The sequence below is a fragment of the Neovison vison genome, chromosome 11 (assembly GCF_020171115.1).
Source record: "Neovison vison isolate M4711 chromosome 11, ASM_NN_V1, whole genome shotgun sequence".
NCBI classification, from domain to species: domain Eukaryota; kingdom Metazoa; phylum Chordata; class Mammalia; order Carnivora; family Mustelidae; genus Neogale; species Neogale vison.
Genome location: NC_058101.1, coordinates 155,565,428 through 155,577,684, shown reverse-complemented (window position 1 = coordinate 155,577,684; position 12,257 = coordinate 155,565,428). Strand labels below are relative to the sequence as shown.

The 12,257-nt window shown below is 36.4% G+C and overlaps 1 protein-coding gene across 1 annotated transcript in view; it reads right to left on the bottom strand.

Moving 5' to 3' along the window:
* Positions 1-12,257, bottom strand: part of GLRA3 (glycine receptor alpha 3) — a 193,447-nt gene that overhangs the window by 19,388 nt on the left and 161,802 nt on the right. The window lies entirely within an intron of this gene.

Genomic DNA, 12,257 nt, shown 5'->3' with positions numbered 1-12,257 from the left:
CAGTCATGATCACAGGGTCCTGAGATAGAGCCCTGCATTGGGCTCCCTCTGTTTGCTGCTCTGCCTACTTGAGATCTCTCTTTATCTCTCTGTCAAATAAATAATAAAATATTTAACAAAAAGAGAAAGAAAGAGGCCATTTCTTGATACTTCCAGTGGTGTCAACTTACATATGAAATATGCCAACAATGGCGCCCTCTGCATCTCCTCTACTTATTTTAAGTGTGATTACTGTTGATCAGAATGACCTCTACTGAGGAAAGACAGGTAAGCCATCTTTTTATTCCAGTGCTGTGCTAAGTGTCCAATTGTTTATAAAATATAGATTTAAACTTCATAAGTTCCGAAGTTATGCCAGTAGTCTTTGGCTGCCCTCAAATACGTACTGTCCTGAAAGATATAATGCAGATTTCAAAAGTGCTGTCTCAAGCTACACCATTCCTGGAAGAAAATGACTCAGAAAGTATGCACTCATTCTTTAACAACTTGAATCTATAATGACATGAACCAGAGATAAATCAGAAATTCAATTTCCATATTAATCCAATGACTATCTCCAATGACAGCAGAGATATGCAAACATCATTTATGCCTGCCAAGGTTCTGCTAGTTGTGAACAACTCTCGAGTGTTGAGCCTAAAGGCACTCTTTCCTCCTCCTCTTCTCTGACTTCTTTCACCAATTTCAACTCTTTTTTCTCTTCCTCCACCCTCACTGTCCATCCAAATGCAGCAAGCTTGGGACTTGCGAAGTTTGGAACTCTACGGCTAATAACTAAAATATGGACAACAGTTCTTACTTGAGCCCATGCCCAACATACTCATGACATACAACACACCCCAGTGTGATTCAGAATTATAGCCTTCTTTCCATCCCTACTGGTTGCTATTCTTTGGGGCATTCTTACTCCAATTCTTCTGGACCACCATGTCAACAGTCCCATCTTCCAGTGTCCTGTTGGAACCCTGATTCAATTTTAAGCAACAATCTTTCCTCAATATTACTCCTCAATTACAGAAGTATGAGAAAATAAAACCTAAACATTTATTAATTAGATGCACCGGTCAGGAGGACTTTTGTCCTAGAGATGTGTTTAGAACCACCATATTGACGACGGCTTCTTTCTTGGAGCTCACTCTCACCATGGCTCCCATGACCCAGGTTCTTTAGGTTTCCCTCCCTCAGTTCTACCACATTCTGCTTTGTGGGCCCTTCCTCCTTGTCCTGAGTTCCTCAGGGATACAGTCCAGACACTCTTTTATTCTAACTCTGAAGTTTCTCATGAGTCAATGTCATCTACTACCATGGATTCAATTCCTCCTTTGTGCTTATGGCCTCCAGATGTCTCTTTGCTGATTAGATACTTCTCTAGCTAGTTCTTACTTGACCACCTTTGGATGATTCACACACCTCATATTTACTCATATTTATGAAAGTTAATGAATCTCTACCAGATTCCACCAGACAAGCAGCAAACAAACACAACTACATCCTCCTCCTCATTAAAATGTTACACTGTGTTGGCAGTTGTTCATCCCACACTAAGTCTTCTCATTCTCTCATATCAACGACCCAGCCCTGTTAATTATACTTTCTTACTAATTCTCAAATTTATCATTTTCCATTTTCCATCCTTCCTACTGCCATTCCAGTGATCTCAACCACAATGATCCTCTTCTTCAGTCCCTCAAATCTATCCTTGACACAACAATAAATGATTATTTTAAAAGACAAATCCTGGGGCGCCTGGGTGGCTCAGTGGGTTAAGCCTCTGCCTTCAGCTCAGGTCATGATCTCAGGGTCCTGGGATTGAGCCCTGCATTGGGCTCTCTGCTCAGCAGGGAGGCTGCTTCCTTCTCTCTCTCTCTCTGCCTACCTCTCTGCCTACTTGTAATCTCTGTTAAATAAATAAGTAAAAATCTTTAAAAAAAAATAAATAAAAATAAAAGACAAATCCTTCTACTTAAAACTCTTCATTTTTTTTTCAATTAATTGAAAGTCTCAAGTCTGTTTTCTGGTGTATAAAGCCCTTCATGATTGGCCTCCAGCTTACTTCTCTTACTACCGGCATTGAATCCTTTTTTTTTTTTTTTCTTCCAATTTATTTATTTTCAGAAAAACAGTGTTCATTATTTTTTCACCACACCCAGTGTTCCATGCAAGCCGTGCCCTCTATAATACCCACCACCTGGTACCCCAACCTCCCACCCCCCCGCCACTTCAAACCCCTCAGACTGTTTTTCAGAGTCCATAGTCTCTCATGGTTCACCTCCCCTTCCAATTTACCCAAATTCCCTACTCCTCTCTAACGCCCCTTGTCCTCCATGCTATTTGTTATGCTCCACAAATAAGTGAATCCTTTTTCTTTTCATCCACTGAGCACCATTGACTTACCCAAGTTTAGTTCTTAGTGTTGTAGTTATGGAGATGAGTACGAAAAATAAGATCCATCTTAAATGGAACTCACATCCCATTTAAGGAAAACATACAATAAAAACACAAAGATAATTTTTTAAAAAGTACAGCAATGTGGTGAAAGGGAAGAGAAGGACACAGTGAAAGGGGCTATGTTATATGGGGAGGGTCAGTGAAGGGCCCTGCGGATATGATAATTATCATTTTTGCCACTTTTTCACTTCCTTATTATACTAACTATTCTTCCCTTCTTTTATTTTTTGGAACCTGAAAGCAACTGACAAACACTTGACAGCAGCTTTTATTCCCTGTTATTTTTGTCTGGAAAATACCTTCTTCTGGGTAACTGCCATTTGTCCTTCTGCTCTCAGCTTAGACAACACATTATTAGGGAACCTTCTCCAAATGCCAGGACAGGCTTTCTCACCTTCCTACTTTTTTTTCTCAGGTCACTCATTACAATTGTAATTATATTTATTTGTAAGCTTGTCTTACAAAATGACTGCTGGATAGCACCATTTGAACGTCCCACCTTCAGTTAACTATTCTATTCCACAATCCCTAAGTGCTTTCTAGTTTTCAAAAACTTCGGACAAGGGGCGTTAGAGAGGAGTAGGGAATTTGGGTAAATTGGAAGGGGAGGTGAACCATGAGAGACTATGGACTCTGAAAAACAGTCTGAGGGGTTTGAAGTGGCGGGGGGGTGGTGGGAGGTTGGGGTACCAGGTGGTGGGTATTATAGAGGGCACGGCTTGCATGGAGCACTGGGTGTGGTGAAAAAATAATGAATACTGTCTTTCTGAAAATAAATAAATTGGAAAAAAAAAAAACTTCAGTTAAGGGGATAAAAACAAGGAGTATGTTCTTGAAGATTTCAAAGTGAAATGTCTATACTGATACTTTAACAAATCGTGTCTAAGCAAACACCAAATAATTCATCTTATTATTGACTTCGCTCCACTGTTCTGACATGATCTGTTTATGTATCTTTCTCTTTTTAGGCTAATACAGTCCATGAACTAAATCAAAGGCCAAGTCTAATTCTTCTTGGTATTTCTAAGATCTAGACTGTTTGTCATGCTAGGTGCTCTCAAGTCATGTTGAATTGACTGAGTCAAATGGAATGACTTCAAATCACTGGCTATTTATTTTTAGAGAAATAATTATAATAATTAACATGTCAGGAAATGCTCTTGGTAGTGTCCATAGAACTATCGAGTCTTCTTAGTAGTTTTCTAAAAATAACACTTTTAATCCTCATAATCACTGAGGAAATTATCCCCATTTTAAAGATGAGATTTAGGCACAATAAAATAACTTGCTAAGTGAAATAACTTGTCACATAGCTACTGTTATAGACTGAATATATTCTTCCAAAATTCAGATGTTGAAATCTAACCCCCAAGAAGATGGTATTAGGAGGTGGGACCCTTGAGAGATGATCAGGTTGTGAGGGGGAGTTCTCATGAATGAAGTTTGTGCCCTTGGAAAAAGGGTCCCAGAGGACTCCTTTGCTCCTCTACCATGAGGGAACATGGCTAGAGGATCACCATCTGTGAGCCAGGAAGAAGGCTCTCATCAGACTGTGAATCTGCCAGTCTTGATCTTGGACTTCTCAAGTCCCAGAACTGTGGGAATAAATGTCTGTGGTTTTTAAGTCACCTGTTCTATGGTCTTCTGTTGTAGGAGCCTGAATCAATTAATACAGCTACCAAGTTGCAAAGCTAGAATTGAATACAACTGATCTGACTCCAAAGCCCATAAACTTATTACTTTTTGTTCTCTGCATTTTAATATTCCAGCCTCTTTAACTTTTATCTAATAGTTAAGACTAAAATCAGCATGCAGAATACATATTGTATGGCCTTCTTTATTCGCTGGGTCTGATCCTAAAATCTGGCAAACAACTTTCTAGAAGGCAGTGTAGAAAAGGAGACATGAGCATTGTATTTACCACATAAAAACAAACTAGTTGTTCTAAGGGAGCAAAACTAGATCAGGAAAATATTTTATCTTCTGAAATGCAATGAAAGTCCCCTCGACAACACTCTCACATTAATTATAATGAAGTGTTTTCTTCGTGAGCCGGAAAAACCACTGCATACTTGCCATATCATAATCTAAGAAGACATCAGCTTGAATTATCATTTGAGTATGCAGAGCTAGCTTAATGCAAGGCCTTGTCTTTTTCATTCTAAAAATGTTTCATCATATAGGGAAAGGAATATAGGCTTCATTATGTTCTATAGGCTTCTTACATAATTTTTTTCAGAAAAATTAGCATTCATTCTACTTTAAGTGTTATCATTAGAAAATAGAGACAGTCAGGTTTTTGTGTCCCAATTATATACATATATATACAAATATATAAATATTCCAAATGTAGATATATGTGCATGTGTGTATATATATATATGCATATATATATTCCAAATATGGATATATGTGTATATATTGTCCAAATATACGATAATGATGGATTTTATCACTATCAGTCATTCTGATTATAAAGACCAGAATCAAATTATCTCAACTCTATGAAATAATCATGTTCTGAGAGCTCATCTAAGCATGAATTTCTCGATGTCTACCTTTCCAATGATACAAGGAAGTGGACACAAGGAGGATTCAAGCTAATATAGGATACAGGAACCAATTGTTCTGAAATTTCACTGACTTGAAATAAAGAACAATAAGGGATACTGCATGTCCACTTTGAGTGGTAATTCTTGTCACTGTGTTTCTCACTGACCTCAGCTGACAGGGCAATCATTATCTGGAACATTATCAGTGGCAACAGTCGAGGAAAACTGGGCCCTGATGGGACTCATGTTGGTTAACAAATTACTCCAGACCAGAAGTGGAACTGACCACTGTGCTCAAAACCCATGAGCCAGCACTACTCCCAGACCATCCCTACCATGGAACAAAGAGGTACAACCGTACCCTGTGCCTGGGAGGAAGACAAAGCCAGCATGAGTAGCAGAGGGAATAGGGGTAGGAAGGTTTCCACTATTTTTATTTTTGAAACAGGAAAAAGGATTGCTAGAGGCATAGAATTGAGGACAGTGTGGATTATAATCTGATCACTATTTATGATATCTTCCTAGAGAACTACAGCAGCTTTATTAAACTCGCTGCTTTACAAGAAACAAACAAACAAACAAAATGGCTAGTTAATTAAAATATAGCATAGAGCGCAAACCTGCCTTGATCTTTAGCCAAAAATGTCTTCAAACCCTAGTGACAGGTCAAATTTCAGTACAATCAATTGTAACAGAGTTCAGGTAGCATTCTGAAGCACACACTTAATCTAAGAGCGATAATAGGTTGACCAGCTGGTAGAGAGTAAAGACAGGCAGGCTGCAAACCAAAGATAGGCATGGGAATGAGTTTGCTTGTGCTGCATCGTATGGAATGCACCCAGCAGATAACCATAATGCTCATCTCCATTCCTTAATATCCACACCACAACACTTTGTGGTGTAACTTATATGTGCCTATGCTCTCTGAAGCCATTTGATTTTTGTGTTCTCTCATTCAGAAGAAAAGACGAGTTGCATTTATCTCAGACAATCCTTCATAAATACATTTACTTTAATGCTAACTTTTGGTCAGATTATCGAGTAGCAACAATTTCAGAATACATTCCTTTACAAGTATCTTGGATGAATTGTATTACCAACATGGCACCATTGGTATAACCAAGAAGCCTGGCAAGATTCACGCCTTTACCTTACCCTGCATCAGTGTGGTTAAATGGGTTGTCTCCTGAGACCGGTAATGCATCAGACTACAGCGCACAGATGACAATGCACTAGTGGGTATATTTATTAGATTATAACCCAGACTATTTATTTATAGTAAATTATACTTATTAAATTAAAAATTATAACCCAGACTACTGTGAGTCAAGAGCTTATAGAAAGAATTTTAAAATGCATTTACATGGAGCACAACTTAAATTTAAGACTAAGTCATCGATTCAACCAGAAACAGGAGTTGGCCTCACAAAATCGCATATAAACTTACATGTTGGTGCTCCAGACCTGTAAAGGAAGGTACACTTTCCAGGAACTACTTCCAGGTGAATATTTTGTCAATTCTCTTCTCAATCTAAATTTGCTTTTTATTTGAGAAAGAGCCATAGCAAAACATCACAGACTATTGCTTTTTATTAGCTAAAATAGCCCTTCACCAGGATGATCTTTCTCCCTTTAATGACAATCAGTCCTGATGGAGGCTCCCAGGTCCTTAGAATTGTCAAGGAAAACTGTGAGGAGCAGTTCTGGCTGAGGGATGGACAAGTGACTCAAGCATTCGACCAGATGCTTCTGTTCTGAGATATGCTGGAAGATTTCCTGCTTGAGTGCTATTTTTTTCTGGGGATTTTATTTCACTTCACAATGACGATTCCTTAATCTTGGTTTTGTAAAATCCAGAATGTAGTACATTTAATCTCTCATTTCTCCCTAGCGTAAAGCCTGTATGAGAACTTTGTGTTCTGTCATTTTTCTAGGAAAAAATATTAGTTGCAAAATCATTTTGAGCTTCCTTCCAGACGTAAAGCGAGAGAGAGGCAAGGGACAGAATAAACAATGTTTTAGAAACAGGTGTTAAAGGAGAGTGAAGTGGCTGTTGAAAAAGTGAAAGAAACTGTCTGGAGGACTGCCTTCTTGCAACATTAGGCAGTGAATCACACACACAAGGTTTTGTGAGTTTGGACATTTATGGTCCCAGAGGACTGTTCACAACAGCAGAGTCCTTCCAATGTCACATTCATACTGATTACGATCTTCATAACCCTTCGAGAATGAATGATGCTTCATAAACAATATTTATTTTCCATATATAAAAGTTTTTATTTTAAAAGATGACATTGTCAGAGAGAAGAGCTGCAGCTTTCCTAAATAATGGACTTGGCCAATCCCCCCAGTCACCAGATAGAAAAGTTCGACCAAAAAAGCTATGGGATTTGGAAAGGTCATCTTGTTATCTCTGACTTCTGCTTCAGTTCTGAGAGTTTTGTCATCCTCTCTTCTACAGGACAAGGCTCTGATGTTTACCATTTATATGAAACTATGAAATCTAGATATCACTGCCAAGGCTTCTGAAGTGCATACTATTAGTTACTGGGATTTCTTAATATATTATCTTTTTTAACTGCTCCATTAAGGTTGAATTCTGTGACTTCTCTCTCCTCTGCATTTTTGTCCTGGAGGTTTTGTATTTCTATAACATCAGCTTTATTTTAACCATGTTCGCTTCATCTCTGAGGTCAAGACCTTCACTGACAACTTCACACGGGAATTACAAAGACAGAGAAAGCTTGTTAGTTGCTTGACAAAAATGATGTTGGGAGCGTGTTTGTTATTCCATTGGTGAAGGGGAAGTTTCCATCTGTTTCTGTCTAGAGGGTTCTTGGTATGAATCTAGGATATGCGTGAATGCAGGAAAGGGAGTTTCTGACATTATTTAAGTAAAATTGTCTCAAAGTGGCATATAGTCGTTTTCTTTTTAAATATAGTTTGATGCCAAAACCATTGTATTATATCATATTTTTAAAAATTAAAATTTGTGATTTGATTATATATTTTTTCCTAATGTGGCATCAGATTGAAGAATTTAGGCAGTGGCTCTGTGTCACCTACAAAGGACATGCTTGGTAACTGTTAATTTTCAGCTTAGTGAAATCTAGTAAGCCTAATAAATGTAGGTTCCAACATTAAATGTAGGACCAGTGATAGCTATCAATTTCTACCTTCTTATTATAGGACCTACCTTATGTTTAGGAATTCTCTGTTTACAGATAATAGATAAAATGCTAATAAATTTGGATGACATTCACATGTATTATAGTCTGTGATTTTTAACAAAAAGGGAATGAATAAGTAATTCTTTAATTTTCTATACTTTTTTCTTTTTCCCTCTTTTCCCTAAGTGAATTTAATATGAAACTAAATTATTAGTATATTCAATGCATTTTTTAAAAATTAAATCTATTTCTCACACCAAATATGGTATTATAAGTTACATATGATTATTAAAATTCTGTCACATTAAGAAATTAAAAATGAACCAACTTGTACCATATTTGTACTGAACTTAACTGAAATAATTTTAGTTAACTATATTTAGAATAAATATTAGAATGTTGCACTTAAATGGTGAGGACCAAAACATTACTGACAGTAATAGTTATTGTTGTATTAATAAGATTATTATGTAGCCTCTCCCCCCTCATTTATATTACTGCCAACATTTACAGCTTACTCTCCTTTAAAAGTGCAGGGGTTCTTTGTTTGTTTGTTTGTTTTTTGAGAATGAGTATTAACTAGATAAGAACATAATGGTTAGTATAGGTCTTCCAGTTTTCTTCATATCCCTGACTTTTCAGTGTAATCTCACATAGAGATCTTTGTGTGCCCACACAGTGATGGTATCTAAATAAAAATATAATAGTTCAATTGATATTTTCTAACATTTATAATCACTTCTATAATTGGTGTCTTTAGGAAGAGTAAAACAATATAAAATCTATTGTTGTTGTGTCTTATAAAACCAATGTTCTCATTATACTATAAGGTAAATACATACAACATTTAATTTTTTTCATTAATCTGGTGATTTTCAGGGGAAAATATGGTTCTACACAAAAGTAACTCAATTGAGCTTTTATATTCTTTTAGAAAGATATGAAAAAAATGACAGATGACTAAGTAAATGTTTAAAAGTTCTTGTCTTTAAATATATGCATGATATTTACTCAGTAGACACATACATGATATGATTTAGGTTCTGAGGATAGAAACATGTAAAAGACCTTTTGTTCTCTCAAAAATCTACTCCTCATGGGTTTCACAGACAAACTGAATGGGAAAAAAAGTTAAAAGAAATTATTTGAGATAAATAGCTTTTGGTGCAGAATTTGAGATTTTCATAGGCTACAGGCTTCTGGGTGTCTGTGAAGTATTTAACTGATTATCCACATTTGAAATTTCAAGTGTTTCTTATTTTCTAACATTTAGAAATGAGGTGGCCATGTTGGTGGGAGCAGAGTAGGAGAAATTCACATAGAACTTTCCAGGAATCCTTCTCTCGTTCCTCTCTCCATCCCTTTTTTCCTCTTCTTGTTTTCTTGAGTATTTACTAATATGGCAAAGTCTTATTTACCTGAATGCCGCCATGGACTCCTGTGTTTCCCTTACTCCTCCAGGTCCAGTTCATGAGCAAATTCTGTTTCACTTCCAAATATTTTCTTTAAAATACCCACCTCTTTCTAAATTTATCTCCTATTTTCCACCTCTACTGTTACCAATCTAGCCAGACCATCGTCTGCTCTAGACTCTGACAGCTTACTTGGCAGTTTCTCTGCTTCCATGTTCACCCTTCTATCCGATCTTCAAATAAAAGTCAGAATGATTACTTCTCTCTTTAAAATCTCCTGAAGTCCAATCAAAATAAACCTGATCTTTAGAAAACCCTCCATTGACATGGCTCCATGATCACCATTTTTTCTCACTCGTTCTGCTCTAAGCACAGTGTTAGGAGGGTCCGTAGCTTTATACAACTATGAAAAATTGCTGGCAATAGAAGTATTGTCACCCCCTCCTGGTCACCTAATGCAGGCACCACAGAAATGACAAAGAGCTCCATATTCCAAGAATTGAATCACAGGAATCTTCTTGGTTTGGGCCATAACATGCTTGATTTATTATGACACTGTAGAGGACAATGCAAGAGGAAATATCAGAAAGGAATCTGAGCTCTATAGTTCTCAAGGTGCTGGCTGAGGTATATCCTTTGAGATTTTCTACCCTGAGTTTTACTTAACTGATTTCCAAACTCCTTTGTATCCTGCAGGAGACATATTGGCATACAGCCTGGACAAAATACTAAGCAGTTATAATAAACTAATGATTTATTGTTTCGTCCTCCTCTGTCTGATCATCTTCTATTAGTTTCCTGAATTTCATTTTGTTTTCCTACTTCCTAGATTTTGTCAGTAAGAGGATGATGGATATTTCAGTGGCAAGACTTTTAGGTATCTGAGGGTTCTTTTGTGAGGTTGAGAATAGAGCGGATCATAAGGTATATGATTTAGCCATCTGTTCCTAAAGGCAAGTTTGGCCCCTCACCTCTTGCTTTTCTAGCCCCACCAAATCACAGAATCAGAATTGCATTTTTTAGATTTTTCTACCTTTTGGAATTATCCTTTCCAATAGATTAATTCTTCTTGTTTATCCTGGGTCTTCAGTGTCTTCCTGAATATTCCTGAATTCTAATGTACATAGCTGAATATGCTCAACCTCTCATTCCCTAACTATCACAAAACGTAAAATGAGGGCCCTTGGGTGGCTCAGGTGTCTCTGGTGGTTAGACATCTGCCTCTGGCTCAGGTCACGATCTCCAGGTCTTGGGATCAAGCCCCACATCGGTCTCCCAGCTCAATGCGGAGTCTGCTTCTCCCTCTCCCTCTGCCTCTCCTTCTGCTTATGCTCTCTCTCTTTCTCTTAAGCGAATAAATAAAAAATCTTAAAAAAAAAAAACCACACAAGAAACCTAAAATGATATGGTCACTCTCTCTTAAGATATCATTTTGCTAATGAATTATTTTTGTGTGTCAGACATAAATCTGTTATCACATTTCCAGTGGTCATTGTCTCTATGATCTGAGAAATATAGAGGCTTTGTGTACATTTAGGTATATAATTGAGCTCATAGTTGAAAATTTATTCTTTCCCTGAAATCAGAGTGAAATTAATGATTTTTAAAAATCTTTCCTATGTCTTAAGAAAATGAAGCCATTCCAAGATTTTCTTTCCTTTAAAAAACAAAAACAAAAAACTTGTGTCTTCATCTTGTTTTTTTTTTTTTTAATGTGTTGCTTTCTTTATTTCTGCCTCCTCCACTCTGATCTCCATGCTCTCCTAATTCTGCCTTAATGTTTGTATTCAAATGTCTTTATTCTCTGCCTCATAGAAGCTGTAGCTTTCTGAAAGGGAGCATTTTGTTCTCTTCTCTGGTTGACAACTTATTGAATGAATGAGCTTTCATTTCTGTTTAGCATTTGGGGGAAAATCAATGAGTAAACTGGCAATTTCCTTTACAAATTGACTATGGAACTTCAACTATTATTCAGAATCCTTGAGATATTCATATATATATAAGTAAGCATTGGGACTTATTAATCTTATAAATAGATTTGTAATTTTCACCTGAACAATATTTTATAAAGCACTAGTTGAAGTGGAAATTAAGTATTAAGTTGAAAATTCAATTAATTATTAATAAAAGTAGATTTTATTTTGCAAGACAGCCATTAAATTTTATCTAGGCAGTGTGAACATTGTTAAATATCAAGTTCTTCCTATTTGAAGTAGCTTTTTAGTGACAAAATGTCCTGCCATCAACTTTTGTTTATTTAGGTACTTTATCTTCATAAATCGAATCATGCAATGCAATTCAATGTGGGAGTTAAGGAAACCATGACAATAGAGTTATAATTCACTTGGCATTACAAGTAGATAGCATCAAATGCAGAAGGAAAGTTAATATAATTTTACTATATCTACATCATTGTAATGAAAATAATAGTGAAGCTTATTGGAAGCTAGACAGGATTACTTAATTTAGATAGCAGAAATTTTTCTTAGAAGTCATCCCATGAGGAAAATAATTATATTGCTATTTGCTAAATGGATTAAAAGAGCTTCCTTTGTTTTATTTCAGCATACGTTGTAAAACAGAATACTGGGTTTTTTTTACAAACCTCATAGAGAGAACAGTTTTTTTTAAATTCTGGCAGCTCCACATGGACTAAAATCATGATATTAGATAAG